We start from the raw sequence: 26,743 nt of genomic DNA on the forward strand, positions 1-26,743 counted from the left end.
CATTCAAGACAAAAATAGTTACATGCTATTTCATGGTTAATCATTACAGCATTTCTCACATGAATGTCAAAGTGCACACTACGGTATCATTTCCAATATATCACTCATACATATGATTGCTTTTCAATGTCTGACTTATTTACAATTGAGTAACTTAAAGAAAACATCCATAATTACATTCCTCGTTAAGATCACCTGGATGTAAAAAGTTCCGCTTCTCTATACAAAAAGTTTCTTTTTGACTTAAAAGTCTGTAGATGTCCACATTAACTCCTTGTGTAACTTCTAGCACATCAAGAATTTGGAATTTGATTTGAGCTATGTGATGTTTAGCTTCTTTAAAGTGTCTTGATACAGGAGATTTGATGTTGCCTGTACGTATATTAGACCGGTGTTCATTCCACCTTACTTTGGCCTTGCGCGTTGTTTGCCCCACATAGTAGTTGCCACATGAGCACTTGATACTGTATATGACGGTCATGGTGTCACATATTGCAAATTTCTTCAGAAATATTTTTTGTCCTGAATTCAGGTGAAATACAATGTCTCCTTTCTGGACCATGTGGCAATTTGAGCAATTCAAACATGGATAAGTACCCTTCCTTTTGGGTCTTTGCTTTTGGACTTGCATGTTACTGCGTATTAACATGTGCCTGATATTTCCACTTCTGGTGTACGCAAACATCGGTGGAGTTGTGTAGAGATTTCCCAAAATTCTGTCTTCTGACAAAAAATGCCAATGTTTCAAAATTTTTTTTTAAATTTTATTGCTTTCTGTCGAATATTTGCTCACTTAGATCAGTGGAGTTTCTTTGGTCTCTGTGAAATTTCCCAATATCTCTTTTCTGTCTATTGTTTCCACCTTGGGCATTGAGTTGTTGATCTCTTGTGGTGAGTAACCTCTTTGTAAGAATCTTGTGGCCATCTCTTGTATTTGTTTTATGCATTCAGCTTCATCTTGCACTATGTTTTTGAACCTTAGTAGTTGACTGTAAGGGAGACTTTTGAGAGTGTTTGGCGGGTGAAAACTTAAACGATGTATTTGATTATTACGATCGCTGGGTTTCCAGTACAAAGTTGTGGTAAGTTTTGAGTCCTTATATATCACAGTAACATCTAAGAAATTAACTTCTTTCTTGCTGCGAGTCGTTGTGAATGGTATATGTTCATAAATCGTGTTCAAGAATTCTGTGAATTGGATGAATTGCTCTTCGGTTCCCTGCCAAATTCCAAATACATCATCGATGTATCTTCCCCAATACTGGAGGTGTTGTTTCCAAGTGTTGTGATTCAGGATATTCTCCATTTCGAATTTGTACATAAAGCTATTAGCATAGCTTGCCGCCATTGTCGCCCCCATTGAGGTACCGCTCGTCTGCAAATAGTATTGTTCTTGGTAGCTGAAATAACAATTCTGCGCAATGAATTCTAATAGAATCATTAAACATTCTTTAGATGCTCCTATGTCTCCAGTGTTAAGTAAGCCATTCCACTGATTCTTGACCCTGGTTATGTGGGATTGAGGTGTATAAAAGTCTGTCCATTTTCGGTAAAGATAATGATGTCGTCTTGAGTTGGTATAGTGGTGAGAATATTAAGAAAATTAGTGGTATCCTTGATGTAAGTCTTTGTGTTTTGTATGATTGGTTGAAGGAAATAGTCCAAATATGTCCCTAATGGTTGTAGGGTGCCGTTAGTTGTGGACACAATGGGTCTGCCCGAGGTTTGGATAGTGTTTTATGAATTTTGGGAATAGTATAGAATACAGGTACTCTTGGATTTGTAGTTGTTAGAAAGCAACACATTTTTTCTGTTATCCAGTCTTTCTTCTGTGCTGAATCCAGTATATATTCCAAATTGTGATTTATTTCATTTGTGGGATCTCTGTCTATAGGGTTCTATACAGATCTGTCCATAAGTTGTTGTGAGCACTCTCAGTGACAATCTTTAGTGTCTTGTATTACCATGGCACCCCCTGTATATGGTGGTTTGAATGTAATGTCACTATTGGAGAACAGTCTTCGGATGATATTCAGATCTTTTTTGCTAAAATTGCTGTTACATGGTGGTTTGTACGAAAGTTTCTTGAAGTCGGTGGTAACCATTCTTTGGAAGAGATCAATTATTGGATAATTTACTGGCGGTATGAAGGTACATTTGGGCTTGAATTCCTTGTATTCGATTTCTTGGGATGCATGCTCTGTAGTCTCTTCTTCCATTGTAGCATGAAAATTTGAAAAGTTCAATTTTCTTTTTCAAATAAGTTGGAGTGGTATGTTGGAACGAAATTCAGTCCTTTTTGTAGTAAGCGGTTCTCTTCCTTGTTCAGTTGGTTTCCAGATAGATTGACCACTAGGTTTTCCTGGGGTTCTGTCGGGTTTTCGGCGCTGTTGGTTTCTGTCTTTGTCCCCTCCTGGTCCTTTTGCTCATGGGCCTCTGCCCAAAAAAGTGTTGGTTGAGTTGAATCCTCTACCTGTAGGATGTCTGGTATTGGTACTGGTTCCTTCTCCTGCGTCTTGTTGTTCGGTACTTGTGGTCTCCGGTCCACTAGTGTCAGGGTCTGACAAGCTTGTTGAATTTCTTGTTGTTGATTTTTGGCTATATTTGTTCATCCAACTATAAACTTCATCGTTCAAATAGTCATATGTATCTCTATGAAATTTGAGAAAGTAATGGAACAATAAAAATATACTTACCTCTTAACTAATTGAGTTTTTTAAGATTTTTCAATGTATATCAATGCAAAATTGAATTATTTTAAGGTGGGACTGCCCACACAGGTCCTTCCAGTAGATTGGAATAACCAATCCAGCCACCAGTACATCATTAGTTTTTACCTCCCCTCGCAAACGGGGAGGCATCTGGCGACAGGACCAAATACTTCCTTCAAATACCAGTAATTTAATAATAAAGTAAAGAAAACGAGTTATGCCCACTCATCTCCCTCTCTACACTGGAAGAGACCCACACCTTCAAACAATGCTGCTGTGAGTCACAAACACAACTTATAATATTGACAAAACATGAAAGCATGACCAATCCTAACACCTCCCCTCCTCCCACTACCCAACAACCACATTCCTCTTGTGCAAAACGGATGCCCCCAAATATTTGACCACCTCCTTGGGCTCCAAGAATATGGAACTACCTTTTCTCACTTTTACTGGAAGCATCCCTTTAATCACATCACCAGGCTTTACATTAAAATTTGTACAGCAGTTTTTTTTCATCAAACCTTTTCTTAGCCTTATATTCACTTAGAAACAACCTCTCCCTCACACATGCCACATACACCTTCTCACATCTTGATCTGCCCATCCACCCGGGGCAAAAATGGGCATTGGGTTTTCTACCATGCACCAATTTGAAAGGTGCAACTCCTATCACCTAATGCATGGCCACTGTACTGAAACATTCTCTCCATGTCAGCCCTTATCCAATCCCCACTGGTTGCTACTGCAACCCTGATCACATCCATCAAAGTACAGTTAAACCTTTCCACACAACCATTTCCCTGGGGGTGATAAAGAGATGTCATCACTTGTTCAATGCCATACCTCCCCAATAACAATTTGAATTCCTTTGAAACCAGTTGTGTTCCATTGTCTGATAAACATCAGCATGGGAAACCCTCTCCACAACAGTGACTCTAAAAATTGGATAATACTGCTGCTGGTATCTTCTTTCAATGCACAAACCTCTGGCTATCTTGATAGAAGATCCATCATGAGCAACAAGTAGGTGTCCTTGGCACCACTAATATTGAAAAGGCCCAATAAATCCAAGGAAATTTCATCTCCCTCAACTTTCTGGGGGGTTTACACAACCTAAGACCTTCATCGCCCTCAACATAATCAGAGCAATATTTAACCATCTCCTCCACATCCTTATCAATAGCCGGCCACCAAAAATCAGATCTTATCAAGGCCTTGGTTCTTGCCAATCCCAAATGACCTCTATAGCCCAACTCCATGACTGCTCTCCTTATCCTAAAACCTGACACAAATTTCTGGCCCCTGCAAAAAAACTTTCCTACCAATCTATGTCCCGTGCAAAAGTAGGAATCTTTCACGCACAGCTTATTTTTTATCTCCCCAAAATCTTTGACTTTCTCATCACCAAACCATGGGAGTTCCTTTTCACCAAATCCAGCACGGACCTGGAGAGAGCATCTAAAATTTAAGACCCTGTAAACGGATGCCCCATTTCATAATCCTTCTGGATACACCTTCCAAACCACCTTTAGAAAAAATGCTAATCAGTGGCTTGTGATCCGTCCTTATCGTGAATCACCCCACAAATGCATATTGAACTTGTTAATTACCCACATGCATGCCATCGCTTCTTTCTCCACCACATAATATCTCACTTCCACCTCCTTCAGGGTCCTAGAGGCAAACACTATGGTCAACAACTCTCCACCACACTCTTGCATTAACATGGCCCCCAAACCAGAATCACTGGCATTTGCATAAATCACTGTCTTCCGATCATTTACAAAGACAGACAATACAGGGGCACTGACAATGCTTTGTTTAATAGATCCAAATTCTTTGGCACACATCTCATCCCAGTGGAATATTGCACCCTTCTTCGTAAGTTTCCTCATGTTTTTCATCTTATTGGACAATTTCTCTATGAATTTATTGTAAAAATCCACTGGGCCTAAAAATGAAGCTACATCGCTCTTACTTTTCAGGCACTCCATACCTCTGACTGCCTGCACTGTATCATGTTTAGGTCTCACGCTTTCTCCTGAAATGTCATGTCCTAAATAAATAATTTTGCTTGCTCTGAAGGTACACTTCTCTCAGGCAATCGTAAAGCCTTCTTCTTTCAATATCTATAACACCCTGTTCAAACTCCCATCATGCTCTTCTACATTCACACCACAAATCAACACATCATTTTCACTACCTAACAAGCAATACATGACATTCTGGAACACGCTTGCTACAGACACCAAACCAAATGGCATTCTTCAGTATCTGAACTATCCAATGGGTGTTATGAAGGTCATAGGATCCATAGATTTTTCATGTAGCTCGACTTGGTCGTAAGACGCTCTGAGATCTAAAATTGAAAACACTTGAGGACCAGCAATGCCAGCCAGGAGATCTCCAACCCTAGGTAATGGGAATTTTTCTGCCACAACTATCTAGCTTAAATTTCTCAACTCTATGCCGCATCTCACTGACTCATTTGGATCCTCGCCACAACTATGCAGATGACCCATTCAGAAGACTCTGTCTTCTCCACAATGCCCTCTCTTTCCATTCTTGTGATCTCCTCTTCAACTTCCTTTCTGCAATGCCAATGGCACAATCTGGAACTTAGATGAAATGGAGATTGCCCCTTTTTTTGTCTAATGCGATGCCCACAGCCTTGAGACATCCAAGTCTTTTCACAAACACCTCTGGATGCCATTCTGCGATGTCTAAGGATTTGGTGCACCTTTCAACTCCTTTCACGATAGCACCCGTTTGGGATGACATGCATCTAAACGAATGGCCAGCTCTGCTTGGTCAGCCCACAACAGCAATTTTCCTCCCCTATTGCCTTGTATACCATACCCATGGCTTTCCTCTCTTTGAACTTCAATTCAGCAATGAATTGGCCCACAATGTCGATGGCTATGACACCATAGGCATTCACCTTAATTTCCAGTTCTTGTAGTGTACAGCAAACAAAATTGGTTTTCCATACTGGTATGCTCATAAGAGTGTAATCCGCCCGACTGACCACTAACATGGACACCTTTATTCCATTTATGGCGATCATGGCATAGGGCTTGCTCCTTTTTATTTTTCCAGATATAGGGCCTCATTATGAGGTGGGTGGTAAGGGATTACCAGCACCGGTAAGGGCACTGGTGCCGGTAATCCCTTACCGCCCTACTATGAGTTCCCTTTGCGGGTCCTTCCTTAACGCCTGGTTTTACCAGGCGTTAAGGACGGGACCCGCAAAGGGATGCTGGGGTCAATAACGGTACCGCAATTTGCGGTACCGTTATTGCTGCCTTCCCCCTTCCCATTGAGCCCTATGGGGGCTCAAATGGGAATGGGGAATGGCTCTGGTGAATGGGGAATTACTGGTCCCGCCGACCTCGGAATGGACCGGTAATTGCTCCATCCACCAGACCGGAGTCGGAACGATTTTGGAGGCAGCTAGTGCGCAGGTTAATGCCTTTAATGAACCGGGACAAGCTGCATGTGGCCTTGCACGTTGATTCACTGGGTCGCGGACCCTTGAGCGATCCGAGTTATATGGGTGTGCGATTTGCCGCACGTGACGTGTGGCGGCCAAACCGCACTGTTCTACGCAGTTCCTCCATGTGGCTAATTGTCATGCAAATCACATGCACTGCTCTGCACTCATGGCCTGCTCAGCGTTAATGTGCGCGTTATATCAGAGTTGCGCTCCGGTGCCCAGGTAAGAGGCTTAGCTGTCTTGTAGCAGGGTGACAGTGGATCATGGGCAGAGCGCCTCTGCGCATACCCCAGGCAGCCTTCACTGGTCGTGCTAGCCCCACGGTGTGGCATCGCCGCCCTGCGCATTCTCCCCCATGCAGCTGGAGTGCTTCTATTGCACGCGCTACTTAGCTTTCTCTGGCAAGGGGCCTGGGTAGAGGTTGGTTGGGGCGCGGCCCCGCGTGCTGATCCCTGTACACGGAGCTCTTCAGGACACGTCCTCTTTGGTCGGAAGCTTAAGCACAAGCCCTGTGCTTTGATTGTTCCTGTGCGCATGCGTGCATGAGTCCTGCCCCTTTTGGGCTTGTCCCTGTAGTTCTGGGCCCAAAGGAGTCTGGGTAATGTAGTCTCTGAGGCCTTTCTTCTGCAAATAGGGCATAAGAGTCTCCTATAAGGAGGGATTCTGTGTCTTGTGTGGTTTGTCGACATAACCTTTGTGTTCTCTTGGTTTTGGCCCTTTACTGGATCCATATTAGAGGTGTTTACACCCTGCCCCATGACAGTACTCCCCCCGCACAGAAGGACATAGGTTTGGGTTTATTTGGGTAATTCCGATGGAATGCCTTAATCAGTCTTGTGGCAAGTACATTACACACTGGTTCCCAATACCGATCCTCCGGACCATACGCCACCCAGTCTACCAAATAGTACAACCGATCCTGTCGTTGTTGCGAGTTCAAGATAGCTTTTACCTCATATTCAGGATAATCCTTCGAACAAAACATGGGGTGGTCGTTTTGTGGGGATGGAGGGTTTAGCTGGCTTTAATAAAGAAACATGGAATGTGGGGTGTATTTTCATTTGGCTGGGTAGGTTCAGCCTCACTGCCACTGGATTGATCACTGCGGATATGCTAAATGGCCCCAAGTACCGAGGTTGCAGTTTACGAGGACCCGTTAACCTAATGTTACGTGTGGAGAGCCAGACTCTATCACCTTGTTTGTACTGGGGACCTTCTCTACGCTTCTTGTCAGCCTATGATTTGTAGGTACTCTTAGCTATTTCCAGATTCTGTTGCATTTTGGACCAGACCTGTTTTGCATGGGCATGTTTTCCGATCAAAGTGGGCAGATTGTCCTGTGGTGAGCTAACGGCTGTGGGCAAAACCTTTGGATGATAGCTGAAATTCTCCAAAGAATGGTGTAAACTTAGTTGATGTGTGCATTGTGTTGTTATAGGCAACCTCTGCCAACCACACATAGTGGACCCAAGAGGCCTCTGCACTTGTAGTATAACAACGCTAATACTGTTCCAATCCTTGGCCATCAGTCTCTGGGTGATAACCTGAGGATAAACTCACCTCCATTCCGATTAACCGGCGAAATGCCCGCCAGAACCGAGAGGTAAACTGTGGATCAGGATCTGTAATGACCCGTGTGGGTAATCCATGCAGTTTTAATGAACTGCAGATTTCAATGGATTTCGATCAGTAATCACCGTTATGGTGTGATGTGCCCCCAGGAGATAATCGTTGGAAACCTTGCTCCGCTGCTATGTCCCATTGGTAGGTTTTCCCTTTTTGGAGTAGTTTGGTAATGGGCGTCACCAACTCAGAAAAGCCTTTGATGAAACGCCTGTAAAAATTGGCGAACCCTAAAAAGGCTTGTACCTCCTTGACAGATGTAGGAGCGGGCCAATCTAACACGGCTTGAACCTTACGCCGATCCATTTGCATACCCGAGGGAGTCAAAAAGTACCCCAGAAATTCCACCGTAGAACGGTGAAATTCACATTTCTCTATTTTGGCAAATAGGCGATGTTCCCTTAATCGGTGAAGAACCGCCTTAACATGCCCTACATGATCGTGCTAATTCTGGGAATAGATTAAAATATCGTCTATGTGCACTATGGCGAACACATCTAGATAACCTCGAAATACCTCATCAAGGAAGTGCTGTAAGGCTGCGGGAGCATTACATAGGCCAAAGGGCATCATCTGATACTCATACAGTGTTAGACGCTCCTCTGCACACCAGAACATTGCTAACATCTCCACAACACCTTCCCCAGGTTCCCACACTACTCCCTCCAGGGTTCGAGACTCACGTGATGTGCTTACCCCAAAGGACCGAAAGCTCCGTACCAGGTACAATGTACGTGCCCGGTTGCAGCCCTTCCTGCATTGGCAGTTGCCATGGAGAACATACAGCAGAAGGGGCGGCGGAACAGCTCCGCATCGATCATTCATTTGCTCACGTGATTCAGAGCGGCGCTTACCACGTGACCAGGGTGGACGTCACATGACTCAGAAGCGCACAGTATATAAAGCTTGATGCATGGAGCACTCACCGCTTCTGAGCTGTCTTTCGACTCTGTTTGGCGCTACGTTTGATATACTCTGTTGGTTTACCTTGATCTTGAATCTCTCACCTGGACTGCCTCGGACTACCCTTTTGTACCTTTGCTTGGAACTGTTTACCCATTGCTGAACCTCGACACGTCTCTTGCCTATCTTCGGATCACCCCTTGGTACTTTGTTGGACTTCTGCGCCATTGCCCTTTGAGAACTCAAGCTACGTCTCCAGCTCTACAGGTGGGCTATCCTGTGTCCACGCTTGACTCCGTTCCCTGTTGTTCTGGGGACCGCCTCTCATCTGAGTCTCGAACCTCCTTCACTAGGTTTCCCGGGTTTTCCAACCACCGGATAGGTAAGATTATTCAGATCCTCTGATTCTTGTGTTATATTGTACTTGCCTGGTACTTAACCTTGTTCCTTTTGCAGCAGCATCGGTGTTCCAGAGGTTCCGTGGATCCGGGTAGTAACATCTCCCACCTGTGGCTCCAAAGGTCGCACAGCAGGGTTCTTTTGGTTCCACTGTGCGTCACTTGGGGACGGAGGTCTCAACGGTCTACACGACACTCAAGTCAGAACAGACTGAGAAGCCGTATAGTCGTGTTGGATAATGCAGGGGTCCACGGGAGAACCCATAGCTGCTTTAGTTCAGGCAATTACAGTATTAAGGGCAGATATGGCCACCGCAAACACAGTGATTCACCAAAGGCTAGATTCCATACAGAGTGTCCAGCATTCCCTCCCTGCAGACTCTGAATTCGGGGATGCTGCCACTCCAGCCACACCTCCTCCATTGGCAAGTACCCCAGCTCCAACCCCGGTGGTCCTTCCAGCCCCTTCTCCCTTGGCCGCTCCTGAACGTTATCAAGGTGACCCCAAGAACTTCAGGGCCTTCATTAATCAGTGCAAGTTACACTTCCTGTGTAGACCTCTGGCCTTTCCTAATTCCACTGCTAAAGCGGCCTTTACCCTTTCCCACCTGGCCGGAACGGCTGCCGCTTGGGCTAATCCTTTACTGGAGAACAATAGCCCGGTTCTCTATGATTTTGATTTGTTGGTTACCGAGATGTCCTGAGTCTTCGACAACCGACACAAGGCACAATCTAGGGATCTGGAGTTGTTAGAACTAACCCATGGTAGAGGGACCTTGATAGACTACATCACCCGCTTCAACCAATTGGTCGCCGAGACATCATGGCCAGAAAACAAGCGGGCGGTCATATTCTATAGAGGGTTGAATAATCCATTGAAAGATGCCTTAGCCGTGATTCCTTCCGTGCCCACTCAGTATCAAGAACTAGTGGATCTAGCCCTGTAGGTAGATGCACGTCGCTCAGAGCACAGGGCTGAGTTGGGTTTTTCTCATCCTACAGTTGTCAGTACTCCCGCCTCCAGCACTGAGGAACCTATGCAAGTGGGAGGTTTGCGTAGTCCTATCACGACATCCGAGAGAGAACGTAGGAGGGTGGATAATGCATGCTTTTATTGTGGCACCACGGGACATTATGTTAAGGAATGGCCTCGACGTCCCAAGAAGTCCCAGGTTTTTCGGACAGCTCGACCTTAGATCCGGAGACCAGGTCGAGCTTCCAGTCCTCATCTCCGGGTGCCACCCCTGCCTTCGCTCGTGTCCAGCCCATCTTTGTACAGGCCATTCTTTGTCCCTCTGCGGGTATCTCTCACGCAGTCATGATTATCATTGACTCTGGTGCCACGGGGAACTACATAGACATTGCTTTAGCCCATTCTCTCAATATACCTTTAGTGGTGAAAACCCGACCTGAACCGGTCCAGGCCATAGATGGCACTGCCCTAGTCTCTGGTCCCGTTAGACACCAAACTGCTCCTCTATTATTGACTATACAAGACATTCACACAGAGACGCTAAGTTTTGACTTGATCACCACACCCCAGTTCGGTACCATACTAGGAATACCATGGTTGCGTGAAAACAATCCTCTGATTAATTGGCAAACAGGCACGGTTCTCTTTGAGTCGGATATCTGCCAGAACTTTTGTCTCCCAACCCATCTTGAAACAGATACTCCGTCACGGGCTTTGGGAGCTCTCGCTCAGCTCACATTGAATGATGGTGGATCAGCTGTTGTGAATTCCCATACCGTCGGAGGGGTAGTTACCGGGATTCCCTCTGAGTACAAAGCATTCGAGTCAGTTTTCGATCGTGGTTCTTCCGAGGTGCTTCCTCCAAACAGATCATATGACTGCCCGATTGAACTAATCCCGGATTCTACCGTTCCTTCGGGCAGGATCTATTCTCTGTCCCCCTCGGAAGAACAAGCTCTGAAACAGTATATCCAGAACGCCCTACGACTAGGACACATCCGCTCCTCTACTTCACCAGCTGCAAGCCCTATTTTTTTGTAGCCAAGAAAGAGGGGGACTTACGTCCTTGTGTGGATTACCGACGCCTTAACGCCATCACGAAAAAGGACAGGTATCCAATCCCTTTGATCACCCCCCTCCTGGACCGCTTATCCCATGCCTCCGTTTCTACCAAGCTGGACCTTCGGGGCGCATACAATCTAGTGCGCGTCCGCGAGTGCGATGAGTGGAAAACTGCCTTTTGCACCCGTTACGGGTTGTATGAATATCTAGCCATGCCCTTCGGCCTATGTAACGCCCCGGCAACATTCCAGCGTTTTATGAATGACATATTCAGGGACATTCTGGACGTGTACATGGTTGTTTATCTGGACGACATCTTGATCTTTTCACAGAATCTTGATGACCATGTACAGCATGTTTGGGAGGTTTTATCCCATCTGAGAGAACATTAGCTGTTTGCCAAACCCGAGAAATGTCAGTTCCATAAAACGTCTGTTGAGTTTCTGGGCTTCCACATTACCCCTGGGGCACTATCCATGAATGAATCCAAGGTTAAGGTGGTCTTAGATTGGCCGATTCCTCAGACACTTAAGGCCTTACAGGCCTTTTTGGGCTTCGCCAACTTTTACAGGCGCTTTATTTCATCCTTTTCTACAATTGTGGCCCCACTTACGGCTCTGACTAGCCCTCAAGTACCCTATCAGTGGCGAAAGGAACATCAGGAATCCTTTGAGGCTCTGAAGACCGCTTTCACCACCGCACTAATTCTTCAGCACCCCAATCCGAACTTCCATTCATAGTCGAGGCGGACGCCTCTTCTTTTGCTCTCGGTGCGGTGTTGTCTCAGACATGTCCTACGACGGGCAAGTTGCACCTGGTGGCATACCATTGCCGCAAGTTTTCCAGTACTGAGACCCATTATACTGTAACGGAGAAGGAACTTCTGGCTGTCATGGACGCCTTTCGTGTCTGGTGCCATCATCTCCTGGAGGCTAAGCATCCAATTACTGTCTACTCCGATCATCAGAACCTACAGGATCTGGCCTCCCTAAAATGCATCAACAGCAGACAGGTCCGGTGGCATCTCTTCTTCTCCGCCTTTGATTTTCACATTACTCATCGTCCTGGGATCACTCATGGAAAAGCGGACGCCTTGTCACGCTCTCCGGGTGGAGTCTCGTTGCCAACCTTCCCTGATACCGTTCTAGGTAAGAGTCACGTGATTTGTCTCTGCACTCCCTCTCTATCATTGTTGGATTCTGTGCGAGCATGGACGAGCAGTCATTCTGATCAACTACGGGATTGGGATCCCGTGTATTGTGATGGTTTACCTTTTGTGCATGATCGCTTGTTTCTCCCCACGCCTGACACCCGTAACCTGGCCCTTGAATGGTCTCATGATGCCCCTTTTAATGCCCATCCCGGCCAGGAGCGTACCATGGATCTCCTAAAGCGTTGGTGCTGGTGGGCCTCTATGAAGCGCGACGTGGAATGCTATGTCAACTCTTGCGCTGTCTGGGCTCAGGCCAAACATCGAAGAGGTTGTCCAATCGGCCTGCTGCTTCCGCTACTGGTACCCCCAAGACCTTGGCACACACTGACTATGGATGTCGTGACCGATCTCCCCAAGGTGCGGGGTTTTGATACCATCTGGGTGGTGGTGGATACGTTCACAAAAATGGCTTGTTTTGTTCCTTGTAAGGGGATCCCTTCGGCCCCGGTCCTGGCTGAGTTATTTTTTGAATCAGTGTTCATGTTGTTTGGGCTTCCTTCTGTCATTATTTCCGATCGTGGGTCACAGTTCACCTCTCGTTTTTGGAGAGCTCTGACTAAGCTGCTTGGCATCGATACCAGGTATTCCTCTGCCTATCATCCAGAGACTGATGGGCAGACTGAAAGGACAAATCAATCTATGGAGCAGTATCTCTGGTGCCTTATCTTGCAGCAGCAGTCCTCCTGGTTGAGTGCTTTACGGCTTGCCGAGTTCGCATACAATAATGAGGCTCACTCTGCTACAGGTTTTTCTCCTTTCTACGCCCTCTATGGCCAACACCCCAAGGTCTTGCCTGTCCCTGACGCCTCTGTTTCTTTGAATCCTGCAGCCACGGCTTGTCTTAGGGATCTGTCTGCTGTTCATGCTCGTACTCTGGTCCACCTTACTGAAGCAAAGGCCTCTATGAAGTCCCGTGCTGATGGCAAGCGCTTGGCTGCTCCTCCTCTTGCGGTGGGTTCTAGGGTGTGGTTGTCTTCCCGTCACCTTCGGCTGGTTGGTTGTCGGAAACTTCTGCCTCACTTTGTTGGCCCGTATGTGATCTCTCAGGTTGTGAATCCAGTGGCTTTTCGTCTAGTTCTCCCGAACTCTTGGCGTATCCATCCTGTTTTTCATGTCTCTCTCCTCAAGCCCTTTCCTGATTCCTCCCGTCTTCGGGCTTCAGCTGCCCCGGTGTCCCTGGCCTCCCCTGATGTCTTTGAAGTGTCAGCTATTTTGGGTTCCCGTTGGTTTAGGGGTAGGCTCCAGTATTTGGTGGATTGGAAGGGTTATGGCCCGGAGGAGCGCTCTTGGGTTTCCGCCCTGGATGTTAACACTCCTCGGTTGGTGGCCCGGTTCCATAGGGATCACCCGTCCTGCCCACGGGGTTGTGGGACGTTGGGGGGGGCTATGTTAGACGCTCCTCTGCACACCAGAACATTGCTAACATCTCCACAACACCTTCCCCGGGTCCCCACACTACTCCCTCCAGGGTTCGAGACTCACGTGATGTGGTTACCCCAAAGGACCGAAAGCTCTGTACCAGGTACAATGTACGTGCCCGGTTGCAGCCCTTCCTGCATTGGCAGTTGCCATGGAGAACATACAGCAGAAGGGGCGGCGGAACACCTCTGCATCGATCATTCATTTGCTCATGTGATTCAGAGCGGCACTTCCCACGTAACAAGGGTGGACGTCACATGACTCAGAAGCGCACAGTATATAAAGCTTGATGCATGGAGCACTCACCGCTTCTCAGCTGTCTTTCGACTCTGTTTGGCGCTATGTTTGATATACTCTGTTGGTTTACCTTGATCTTGAATCTCTCACCTGGACTGCCTCGGATTACCCTTTTGTACCTTTTCTTGGAACTGTTTACCCATTGCTGAACCTCGACACGTCTCTTGCTTGTCTTCGGATCACCCCTTGGTACTTTGTTGGACTTCTACGCCATTGCCCTTTGAGAACTCAAGCTACGTCTCCAGCTCTACAGGTGGGCTATCCTGTGTCCACGCTTGACTCCGTTCCCTGTTGTTCTGGGGACCGCCTCTCATCTGAGTCTCGAACCTCCTTCACTAGGTTTCCCGGGTTTTCCAACCACCGGATAGGTAAGATTATTCAGATCCTCTGATTCTTGTGTTATATTGTACTTGCCTGGTACTTAACCTCGTTCCTTTTGCAGCAGCATCGGTGTTCCAGAGGTTCTGTGGATCCGGGAAGTAACATCTCCCACCTGTGGTTCCAAAGGTCGCACAGCGGGGTTCTTTTGGTTCCCCTGTGCGGCACTTGGGGACGGAGGTCTCAACGGTCTACACGACACTCAAGTCAGAACATACAGGCCGAATTTGGTTCTGAAAGCTGCTTTCCATTCGTCTCCAGCCCGTACTTGTACCAGGTGATAGGCTCCACGTAGGTCTAATTTAGTATGGATGGTTGCCATACGAACTTGATCCAGCAATACTGGGATTAATGGTAATGGATACCTGTTCTTGACTGTGATGCGATTAACCCTGCGATAATCTATGCACATTCTCAAGTCTCCGGTCTTCTTCAGTATGAAGAAGATGGGAGACGAAACTGGGGAATTAGAAGGTCTAATAAAACCATTTTGCAAATTGGTGTCTATATAGTTCTTCAGGTGTACTGTTTTAGCTTCTGTGAGTGCGTAAACACGACTACACGGCAGCACTGCCCCGGGTTCAAGATCAATTCGACAATCGAATGACCTGTGGGGTGGTAGAGTTTCAGCAGCCTGTTTACTGAACACGTCAACATACTCCTGATACTCAGGAGATAGGATGTTCAAATCAACTCCCTCTGTAGCTGTTGCACATACAGTAAGGCTGGGATCACCCTCAGACTTCGGATTGTGCGCTGGAGTGATACAACGCATCATTCAGTCTGGAGACGTGAAAGACACCTGCCCAGTAGACCAAATTACATGGGGGTTATGTCTACAAAACCAGGGGAGACCCAGAATTATGCCAAATTGTGGCACTGCTATCAGGTCAAACAGAATTTTTTCTACATGGTTTTGTTGGCAACACAATGTCAGTACTTGTGTACTATTGGTTACTGGACTGGAACACAAAGCAGTCCCATCAACTGCCCTCACCACCTCAGGGGTATCTTTAGGACACAACGGTATACCCAGCTTACGAGCGTAGGTAATATCGATGAAGTTACCCGTGGCTCCAGTGTCCAAGAGGAGAGCGACAGGGACCTCCCGACCCAGAAACCCCAAAACTCCTGACAGAGTGACATGTGGGGCAAAGTTAACAAACCCGACCATGGGGGGTATCTTCCACTACATGGCTCGACTGTTCTACCCCTACAACCGCTGAGCCGAGGCGTTTCCCTGAGACTTAGGCTTTGGAGGACATTCTTCAACAAAATGTCCTGTGGTGCTGAAATATAGGCAAAGCCCCTCCTTGCGTCGACGCTCTTTCTCCTCTTTGGTAAGAGGACCTTTAACCGAGCCGATTTGCATTGGCTCGTCCCCTGCTGACTTATCAAAAGAGCCGGTGGGGCGCGGGGCTCGGGATTGGTCCAATCTGGCTATGGGCCGTGCTTCTACACGTCTTTTGTTGCCTCGCCGCTTAGCCTGGCAATGATCTAGACGCAAGGCCAAGTCCATCATTGCGGGACAGACTTGTGGTTGCGGATCCACTTGGGCAATGAGATCTTTAAGCTCATCCCTCAACCCCTGATAAAACAGTGACATCTGCTTTTCCCGGGGTCATTCTGCTTCTGCCATTAAATGGTTAAATTGGGTCACATCCGTGATCAGTTTTTTACTCCCTTGATGCAAACTTAACAGCTCACGGTCTTTGCACATGGCCGCCGCCTTGCGGTTAAAGATTTTACCAAACTCAGCTTGGAATTCCTCCCAATCATAGAGAACCCCATCGTCCCTTTGCACCAAAGGGTTTGCCCAGGCCGCCGCATCACCACTTAAATAAGAAATAACAAAGGCTGTTCTAGCCTGAATGGACCTAAACACAGTGGGCTTAGTTAAAAAATGGAGTTTACATTGGGTAAGGAAAGTTTGATACTTTTGTGGGTCCCCAGAGTATCTTTCCGGTGGGGCTAGCGGCACTACGGGTTGTGGGGAAACATGAACCTAAACAGGGCTGGGGGCGGCTGTACTACTGGGAAGGGGAGAGGTCTGCGCAGCTAAGCTGCGCACCTGGGTGGCAGGAGCCTGGTACACTTGGGCTTGTGCTTCTGTCAAGGCTCCAGTCTTCAGGCTCAGAAGTGGCACGAACCAACCATCCCCTCCACAGTCTGAGCGCTTGCAAGTCTGACCTTACACAAGACACCAAGACTCCAGCGGGGAAAGAGGGTTAGGAACACGATGGTTGGATGGGTTCAGCAGTAGGGTAACCGGTGAGATGGGTAGGAGAGGGGAGATGGATAGGGAAGGGGACAATGGATAACACAATAATCATACACTACACATCATACAATGCACAACAGAGATTTAGAAAGAGACTTATCTCTGGGTTGAGCACTGGCCTCCTGCCTGCATACTCTCAGGTCCGGTGTCTGTCTGGAGCGTATTACCGCTGCAAGAGAGCAATGAGTTACTATATTGTGTGTTACTGCACACACCTTAAACAAAACTTAGCCAGCATGCAATTGGTTAATTCTCACCCTGCTGTGTGTGCTAAGCAGTGCGGAGCACTATGAGTTAGTGTGCAGGTTAATGCCTTTAATGAACTAGCACATGCGGAATAAGCCACATGTGGCCCCGCACTGTGCTGGTGGATTCACTGGGTCGCGGACCCTTGAGCGATCCGAGTTATATGGTTGTGCGATTTGCCGCACGTGACGTGTGGCGGCCTAACCGCACTGTTCTACGCGGTTCCTCTATGTGGCTAATTGTCATGCAAATCACATGCACTGCTCTACACTTATGGCCTGCTCAGCGTTATGCACGCGTTATATCAGAGTTGCGCTCCGGTGCCCAGGTAAGAGACTTAGCTGTCTTGTAGCAGGGGGACAGTGGATCGTGGGCAGAGCCCCCCTGCCCCAGGCAGCCTTCACTGGTCGTGCTAGCCCCACGGTATGGCGTCGCCACCCTGCGCGTTCTCCCCCATGCAGCTGGAGTGCTTCTATTGCATGTGCTACTTAGCTTTCTCTGGCGAGGGGCCTAGGTAGAGGTTGGTTGGGGCGCGGCCCCTCGTGCTGATCCCTGTACACGGAGCTCTTCAGGACACATCCTCTCCGGTCGGAACCTTAAGCACAAGCGTCGTGCTTTGGTTGTTCCTGTGCGCACGCGCGCACCATCCCGCCCCTTTTGGGCTTGTCCCTGTAGTTCTGGGCCCAGAGGAGTCTGGGTAATGTAGTCTCTGAGGCCTTTCTCCTGCAAATAGGGCTATAATGATGGATTCTGTGTCTTGTGTGGTTTGTCCACATAACCTTTGTGTTCTCCTGGTTTTGGCCCTTTACTGGGTCCATATTATAGGTGTTTAGACCCTGCCCCATGACAACCGGCAACAATAGTGCATTATTGCAAATGAAAACAAGAAAGTGAGAGACAGGCAGCAGAGAATGCTGCCAAAACAGGAATCAAACTGGTGCAAAAGAAAGTGGCAAAGTACACAATGGAAGGGGCAATGCTTGTGCCTGATAACTCAGTTGTGGTGCCAGCACCACAGGAACAGTTTCCATGGGGAACATGCTGCAGCAAGGAAGCTACATGCAGCCACAACATATGATACAATGGGGAACTCCACCACAACGGAATTACATACATACAGGTTTTTTTCCTATGGAAAGAGGGTGCCAGCAACGAGGAAGAGGGGGATATAGAGGGTCAGGTTACAGGGTCTTCAGACCATGTTATATATGCCAGAATATGGGACACCTGGCACACACATTCCCTGTTGTGCAAGAAGCCCGGGCACAAGCGATACAACTGGGGTTAGGCACAGTACAGCCAGAGCGGCAGCAGATACAGGTTGCTACTGCACAGCCACAATAGACACTGATGCTAACACAGTAGGGTGGGATGCAGGCACAAGGAGGGACAATTGATGGTGGGATAGTAGCTCCAACTATGACACAACCACCAGCAGTGGCGGCAGGAAATGCAGTGGTGCTAGGACAGAATGTAGTACCCATTACATTGGGGTCAGCGTTGTCTGGGGAAATCTGTTTCCTTTGCAACCAAGTAACCCACAAAAATAGGGGGCTCCCATAATGTCCAGGTGTGTCCAGCCCTAGCAGTAACTGATGACCCCGAAGAGGAACCGGAGGTAGCAGTGGAAATAGGACCAAGAGAATTCTCCTTTCGTATAGACACAGGAGCAACCAAATCCTTCCTCAGGGAGGGGGAATTCCCATTATTAAAACAAGGTGATGGATAGGCAGGGCCTCTCTGGGTCACGCTTTCAGTAACAAGAGATTTACCACTAACATAAGGGACGCAACACATCATAATGCCACTACTATATTCAAAAAAGAAACACCTATCAATATACTGGGAGAGAGTTCAGCAAGAAGCTCAATACAACAATCTCATTCACAGAGAAAGGGATGGTGTGCACAATGCGAGACATCTATTACGCGTGTGTGTCTGCCCTTACTTGGTGGCGCACGCACAGAGCACCCTGCAAGCACAGCCTTTGTACCCAAGCAAGTTCCTGTACAGGGTTGAGATCCTACTAGGATGGGTCCCGGGGATACAAATGAAGGTGTTCCAATTGGCCTCAGAATTTCTGTTCAGACCACAGTGTCAGAGGGCCGATATGAAGGGGATGACAGTGGTGTTACAGCTAGAGGAGGTAGTGGAACACAAAGACATGGTAATCTTGTGTGGGACAAACAATGGCAGCATCGAATGGTGCACAGTGCTATGTATCGAACCTGCACTGATGATAACAGGAATATTGGATGAACAACTGTTCTCCAATGAGGAAGAGGAGGGAGAAATTGTGTTTCAGGTACGGCCACCTTGTCAAGTTCAAGTAATGGAACATCTGGTACCAATACTAACACAGTTAGTGGAAAAAGGGAACAGACACACAGAAGAAAATCTCAAAAAAGTCTCAGAGGAATTATGGACCAAGGGGCCCCATGATGTAGGGGTACTGAAAGGGGTAGGGTGATGAAGATAAAACTAAAAGAAGGGGCACTACTGCCCCACGTTAAAACAATACCCATTGTCCAGAGAATAAGACGAGGGTATATACTCCCCTCTACATGCACTATGGCAGCAGGGCATCATCCAGACATCCTCATTGCCATGCAACACAGTGATATATCCAATAAAGAAATCAAAGGATGGCCCGTGGAGGTTCATACAGGATATATGCCCTCTGAACAATGTGGTTAAAGCAGAAGTTCCTTTGGTCCTGAATCCTGCCACAATATTATGCAACATCCCGAAAAGGCAAAGTAGTTCACAGTCATTGGGCCTCATTCCGACTTGGGCGGTGAGGGATACCGGGCACCGGTAAGGAGAACAGTGCCAGTACACCCTTACCGCCCAATTCCGAGGTCCCTTAGCGGGAACCGCAAAGGACGTGTGGTCAGACCACACATCCTTAGCGGGTCCCGCTAAGGGACCAGGGCTCTATTTACGGGCCTGCTATTTGGGGGCCCATAATTAGCGCCTTCCCCATTCCCACTGAGCCCTATGGGGGGTCAAATGGCAATGGGGAATGGTTGGTTGAATGGGGACTTACCGGGTCCGCACAGGTCGGAATGTCCCGGTAAGTCCCCATTCAACCAGACCGGTCCCGGTATTGGAGCCACCCATGGCTACCTCCAATCTCGGAATGAGGTCCATTGACTTTTAGAATCCCTTCTTTCTATTCCATTGCACCGAGATTGAAGGTATTTGATAGTGTGTATGTACCACAGAACAAGATTTGAGCACACTCGACTGCCACAGGGGTACTTTGAGTCACCTAGAATCTTTAACAGAGTAATCCAGATGGACCTGAGTTGTGCCCAGCACAATGATCCAGTGAGACAGAGGGAGAGTGTACAGCAGCTTCAGTGCACCTGCTAATATCGCTAGCAGACAATGGATACAAAGTGGGCAAAGCAAAAATACAATATTGCCAGGAAGAGGTGCAGAACCTGTGAGAGAAAATATGCATTGAAGGGCATAGGATAACATGAGAATGGGTACAGGCGATTTACTCCACCACACGTCGACACACAGTGATGGAAATGCAGAAATTCCTGGGGCTATACAACTACTGCAGGGCAAGGGTGTTTGATTTTTTCACATTCACAAAACCCTATTGCAGGGCCTTAAATAAGCACAAAAAGAGAAGAGGGAACTAAAATGGACATCAGAAATGAATGAGAGTTTCACAGAGCCAAAAGACGCACTGGCCCACGTGCCAGTACTGGCCACCATAAGCTACAGGGAAAGACTTTATCTGTTCTCACATTGAGACGGCTCAGTGATGATGGTGGTCCTCACACAAAAGAGTCAAACGGGCTAGTGTCTACTACAGGGAATCACGTGTGTGATGCATAGGTTGTATTTTCACACAACAACCATCCCCGCGGCTACACACTGCTAGCCTTCAATCTAAAGCCGGACAACGGATCATTAGGACATTTCAACCTACTGAGGAGTAGGAACATACTAGCTGACATAAATTTTGAGTGAAACTTAGCCGCTACGCACTTGCTTCTAGTGTGGAGAATTTTTGACAGAGTTATCAAGATCAATGCTAGGCGCAACATACTCGTTCATACTCGTTGATAATATACAGATAAAAGGTTTCCTGAGTAACCACAGAATTGCCTGGAAAACATTTCACAGTGTGCTTAGCAGCGATATATGTCCCCCACAACAATCTGACACCTGTCCGGTTTCCCTGGTTGTGAATACCTACCTGTAGGCCCGGGGTTGAACGCATTGGATAGCTCTGTGGTTGAAAGTGGATACGCTAATGGTGTTTGACAGCTTGGCACACTTCCCACAACACCCCATACATGCCTGAGTTGTCATGAATTGCAAAGTATGTATTTTATACAATCAAGCCAGTGCAAGACTCTAAAGCTATTACATGTGACCAGCACTGTATATTCTTTATCTGTCAAATGTCAGAATAGTGATCGCTGTCGGCTGTTTTGAAAATGTACTCGAGTAATCACATGCAAAATGATGAAATGGTGATGAGGTTTGTTAAGAATAAGACATTGCACAATGTAAATAGATCTTGCAGAATGTTCATCCTGTGTCAGAAATGCACATGTGTGTGTTCTATCTAGTGTTACATTATATAAATAAAATAACTTTTTTAAATCAACAAGTGTTGTGTGTTATAATACAAAAATATGACAATGTAATAAACAACCAGTCTATTCTATTAATTGTAAAACATATTGGTTTATAAAATATATATTTAATACAGAAAGGAGAAAATGCATCAGTTATACTTGAACAATCATTTTAATACAGAAAGGAGAAAAGGTATGAGTTATACTTGCTCAAACATTTCAATAAAGAGAGGTAAAAAAATGCATCAATCATTTTAAAAATACACACAGTCAATGGGTCGATCGCATTAATCAGAAAACCAACTCAGGTGAATGCATCTCCTGCAAAGCCTAGATGCTTCAGAGGTATAGACAGTAGACAGTGGGGTCATCATAGTAGCATATGGAAGTGGTTAAAAGGACTTTCAAATGCCAGGTAGGTCACCCTGCTTCAAGAATAGGAAATTGGGATCTGATTATAGGGGTGATTTCCCTGTGTGTATCTGTAGAACTGCATTGTTGTGGGGTAGCTGGGGCAGTTTTTCTAGCCTATTCAGAAAGCGTTGTTGAGTAACATAACCTACAAAGGATGTTAGGATATTTAAATCAGCAACCTCCTGCATGAACTCATTCCAGCAGTTGGGGGAATCTTTTATAGACGTTGGCTCTCAACTTGTAGTACCCCGTATTAGATCATGGAGGTTTGAGTTCCTTAAAACCCAATCTCTGTGGATGAATTCACCTCTATCAGTCCACACCACCAGATCCTTTTCAAGCTCCATTTTATGTAGCAGTAGTTCTGCATTACACTCATAGTGCTCGCAAGTGTATTCACCACAGTTTACTACCTCTGTTACCTTCACACTGCTAGATTCACTGGGTGGCATGTATAATGTTAGTTTGTTATTTTATGCATCACCATGCTTGGCGTGACTTAAGTATTTATGCAGAAAATCTGTGTATAAGACCGGATTATCATGCGTCGTTAATTTAGGCCTGTTTAAAACAGCCTTCATTTCCGGGTCGAGCCACATGGTGGCAACTTTCCATACATCCCAATCCTCTGAGGGTGTTGGGGATGTCGGGCTTTCTAACTGGCACTTGTCCACCAAATACATTTTGTGAGCGTGCTCCTACACTGACCCCCGAGCAATCTGGTGATTAGCGAGAGGGCTATGCCTATGAGAGACCTGATGAATCCACCAGCATACAAGACCACTTTTCTTATAGCCTGTATCTGTCATGGGTATCAGGCAGGTAGTTAGGGCAAGCTGGGTGGAGGCTTGGCAGGCCTGGCATAGGCACACAAAGAACCCATAACAAATACCTCCTTTCATTCGTTCCTAGTGTTTGTAGTAACATGCTGGTTACCACTTCCTGTTGCCAAACAGGAAGTGCATGATAACTCATGAGCTCTCTAGTGTTTGGGTGTGGCTGGCTATATAAGCCACACCCAAGATTCTTCCAGTGCTTTGTGTTGCTTACTGTGAGCTATATCAGCAACACACTTGCTGTGCTCTGGATCAGCCAGCATCTGCTTACCTGCTCCGGATCATCCTGCTTCTGCTTACCTGCTCCGGATCATCCTGCTTCTGCTTACCCGCTCCGGATCATTCATCTTCAGCTTATCTGGTTCTTAATCCATGCCGCAGCTATCTCCAGTCAAGAGGGGACTTCTGCACCAGCAGCTGTAAGAACAAAGAAGAACAGCATTAACACGCGCACATAAGTAACGCTGCGCATACTCACCAAATCTTCCCGCAACACTGGAATCCAGGTTAGTTGCACGAGCGCACAAACCACTGTAAGAAATAAGAGACATTATTCATTGCGCTCGCTCCAATAACGCAGACACTTATTTCACTGCGCTCTCTCTCTCTACGCGGTGCAGACTTACCAAAAGCCTCTGTGCAAACTTACCTAACTAGCAAGTCTTCAGTAGCGCTGAACCCGGACTCGAAGCGCTAATACCACATAATTTCTCCTGCAAGGAAAAGGGAGAGACATTACCAGGAGCGCTCAAATTGAAGGCACTGTGCAAACCTATCAGCAGCTAGCTTCTACACGCAGCGCTACTCACCCACAAAAATACCAGCAAACAAAGACAATACAGACAATTTTGGACACTCAACATTCTCAGCGCAACGTTCACTTGTGGGAAGGACTTTCTAGCCAGTGAAGAAACTGGTGCCTTGAACTCTCGGCCTCGCTGTGAAGGCATAAAACAGCGTTTGGCATCTGAACTCAGCCTACAGACATTGGCACCAATCACATGAGTGAATCATGCCCCTGCAAATGCAGGATAGAGTGCACAACCTACTAAAGATCAAGGTAAGCCCCAAGTGGGGACATCACAGCACACAGTAAAAAGAAGGGAAGGGCCCAGGGGAATTTGGTGAATTCAGGTCTGAGTGTACACCTTGTATTTGACAGGTAAACAGGGAAGTGAAGACTTGGGGTCAAGGGAGGCTCGTCCATCGCTCCTGCAGAGACACAGGTGAGTGTGTCAGTATCAAATCAATACCTGATTACTGACCAGTTTCTCAATTACGTCTTTCTTCTTTTCTAACAAATGTACTTGGTGGTGTGTTAGGGAGACCTGTCCCTTAAAAATGTTCTGGGAAATCTCCAAAATAGCAGCCACCAGATTGTCAGAGGCCATCACTTGAATGGTGTTGCATTGGTAAGTGGTTGTGTATACAAGCATTCTGATCAGCCCGATGTTTCTCTGCATTTGTGCTCACATGCTGAAAGCTCTAACAGCTATTTACTAGGTACTGTAGTTTATGGTGTTTTTTAGTTTTTTTGTATTCCTTTTAAGGGATGTAGATAGCAGTTATACTAGATGGGAATATATCAGTGCACAATCTATAATCCTCTAGACTGGTTGTTTTTAGATCAATGAAAAGATATCCGTAGGATTTACTGGTCACGTCTTCAAAAGCCTCCATGACGAATTGTGTTTTAAACAGATACATCTGTGGTGCAATCCCATCTAGTCTTTGCTTATCACTGGCTTTTTTAAGAGCACTATATTACTAGCATTTAGTGTTATAGATCTTTTGCTCCTACCCTTGATGAACCAGTTCTGCATGATATAGCAAATGCTCATATTGCGGTGATGCAAATACTGAGTAAAGGCTTTTTCGAGCTTACTGCTCTGACCACCATCTGTCATCAACTCGTCCTCGATTGCCATATTCACCATTCTCTGTGGTAGTATGTGATCATCATTCAGACTGTCCAGCATGCCTTCTACAAACTGGTGGTGTTTAAACTGATGTTGTAAAGTTACATAGAGAGGCTGTCAGCAGCTTGGTATTCTTGGTACCAAGATGACCAGCCAAAGGCACCTCATGCGCCAACTGCAGTAGGAAGGGCCTGTAAACCTGGGGTACCATCAACCTCTTGAGAGCACCAGGTTCAGGCTTAGTGGGCTCACTAACAAGGAGCTCACCCTCCCAATAAATCCGGAAAGTCCTAGGCAATTCTCCTTGTGCCTGGGACAGGGCCTGTTTCCTCAGACCCTCGAGAGCGGGACACTCTCTCTGTCCTTTACAGAAGTCTGCTCGGGAGGGTCCCCCTTCAGCTAACAAGCATTGTAGATCGGGATGATCCACCGGGTTGAGAACCTCTCCCACAGGAGAGTCTTCTGGCTCTTCTCCCACAGGAGTTGAGACAGGGTTTCCCTCTGGACCCAGCCCGTCCGGAGCATGGGTCCCAATGGGTGCTGTAGGAACAGCAGGAAGATAAGGAGCTCCCTCCACAGAGGTGACCTTCTTGCTCTTCCTTCGTCTTGCCTTAGGCCGAGCCTTTGGCTCGGGTACCTGACTCACAGCCAGACCCAGTGTCACCTGTGACCTATTGACCGCAGCAGCAGTCATGGGAAGACCATCCGTGATCAACCCCAACTCTACTAGATCGTTACCTAACAGAATGTTAGCAGGGACATTGTCCTGAACCAGGCCAGGAAGCTTTGCTGTCTTGTCTCCAATTACAAGTGTGACTCGGGCTACAGGCGATAATTTGGGAGGCCCACCAGCTAACCTGGTGGTTCTCAGAAGAGCATCTACATAGTCCTCTGGCTTGAGCAGGGTCCTGTCCACCACTGTCATGCTTGCCCCAGTGTCTCTCAAACCAGTAGAAGGCTGGTTATTCAGGAGGACACTTCTCAAAAATCTACGGGTGTTCTGTGGGATAGTCGCCAGTACTTCCGCGTACTGGTCCCAGGCCCCAAGGGACACTAAGGAAATCTCTACGGGAGCACCAAAAGTGATCCCTGTAGAGGAGGAGAGGGCAGTGGCCTCCACCTCAGACATGGGGTAAGGGTAGGTCAGGCTGACAGCCTGTACTCCAAGTGCCTTACCTTTGCACTTGGAGTCACCCCTTTTGTGATCCAGAGCCCCACACTCCCAACAAGTGCTGGGAGTGCGCGGTACAGTACTGGAACCACCGGGAGCCTGCTTTGCAGCAGGTGGACCACTACTCTTATTCCCAACCACAGATGACTTATCCCCACTAGATTTTTTTTGGGGTCTTAGCAGAGGAGGGTTTAGGTTTATTCGACTGTGACTGCTTTTGGGACTCCTCAGCTTTCTGAGAGGCCCCCTTTTCTTTGTCCTTGTCCTTCCCACTGGAGTCCCTAGGGGACACCCGGTGGGAGACCCACTTCTCAGCCAACCTAGCCAGCTTAAAGGGATCTAAAATGTTCTGGTCAGCAACATACTGACGCAGCTCCGGTGAACAGGCTTCAGAAAAATGCTCAAAAAACAACAGGTGGGACAATTCAACAAATGTTTTCACTTTGTAATCATCAATCCACCCCATCATTTTCATGTGCGCAGCACTCACCCAGTCAACCCAAGACACATTCTCTCTTTTCTTATAATCCCTGAACCTTTTAAGGTATTGGGTAGGCGTATTGCCAAACTTGGCAATCAAAGCAGATTTCATACACTCATACTGACCCCTTTCTTGTACGCTTAGCTTCAGAATACAGTCATATCCAGTTTGAGGCACTCTGCTTAGCAAACACTTCGCCCAATCTCTTTTGTCAACATCATGAATTGCACAAGCCATTTCAAACGCTTCAATCCATTGGAGGATATCAGAACCCTCCGAAAACACACCAACCAAATCCTTCATCAATTT

Source organism: Ambystoma mexicanum, chromosome 6p (assembly GCF_040938575.1).
Source record: "Ambystoma mexicanum isolate Mex_15411 chromosome 6p, UKY_AmexF1_1, whole genome shotgun sequence".
NCBI classification, from domain to species: domain Eukaryota; kingdom Metazoa; phylum Chordata; class Amphibia; order Caudata; family Ambystomatidae; genus Ambystoma; species Ambystoma mexicanum.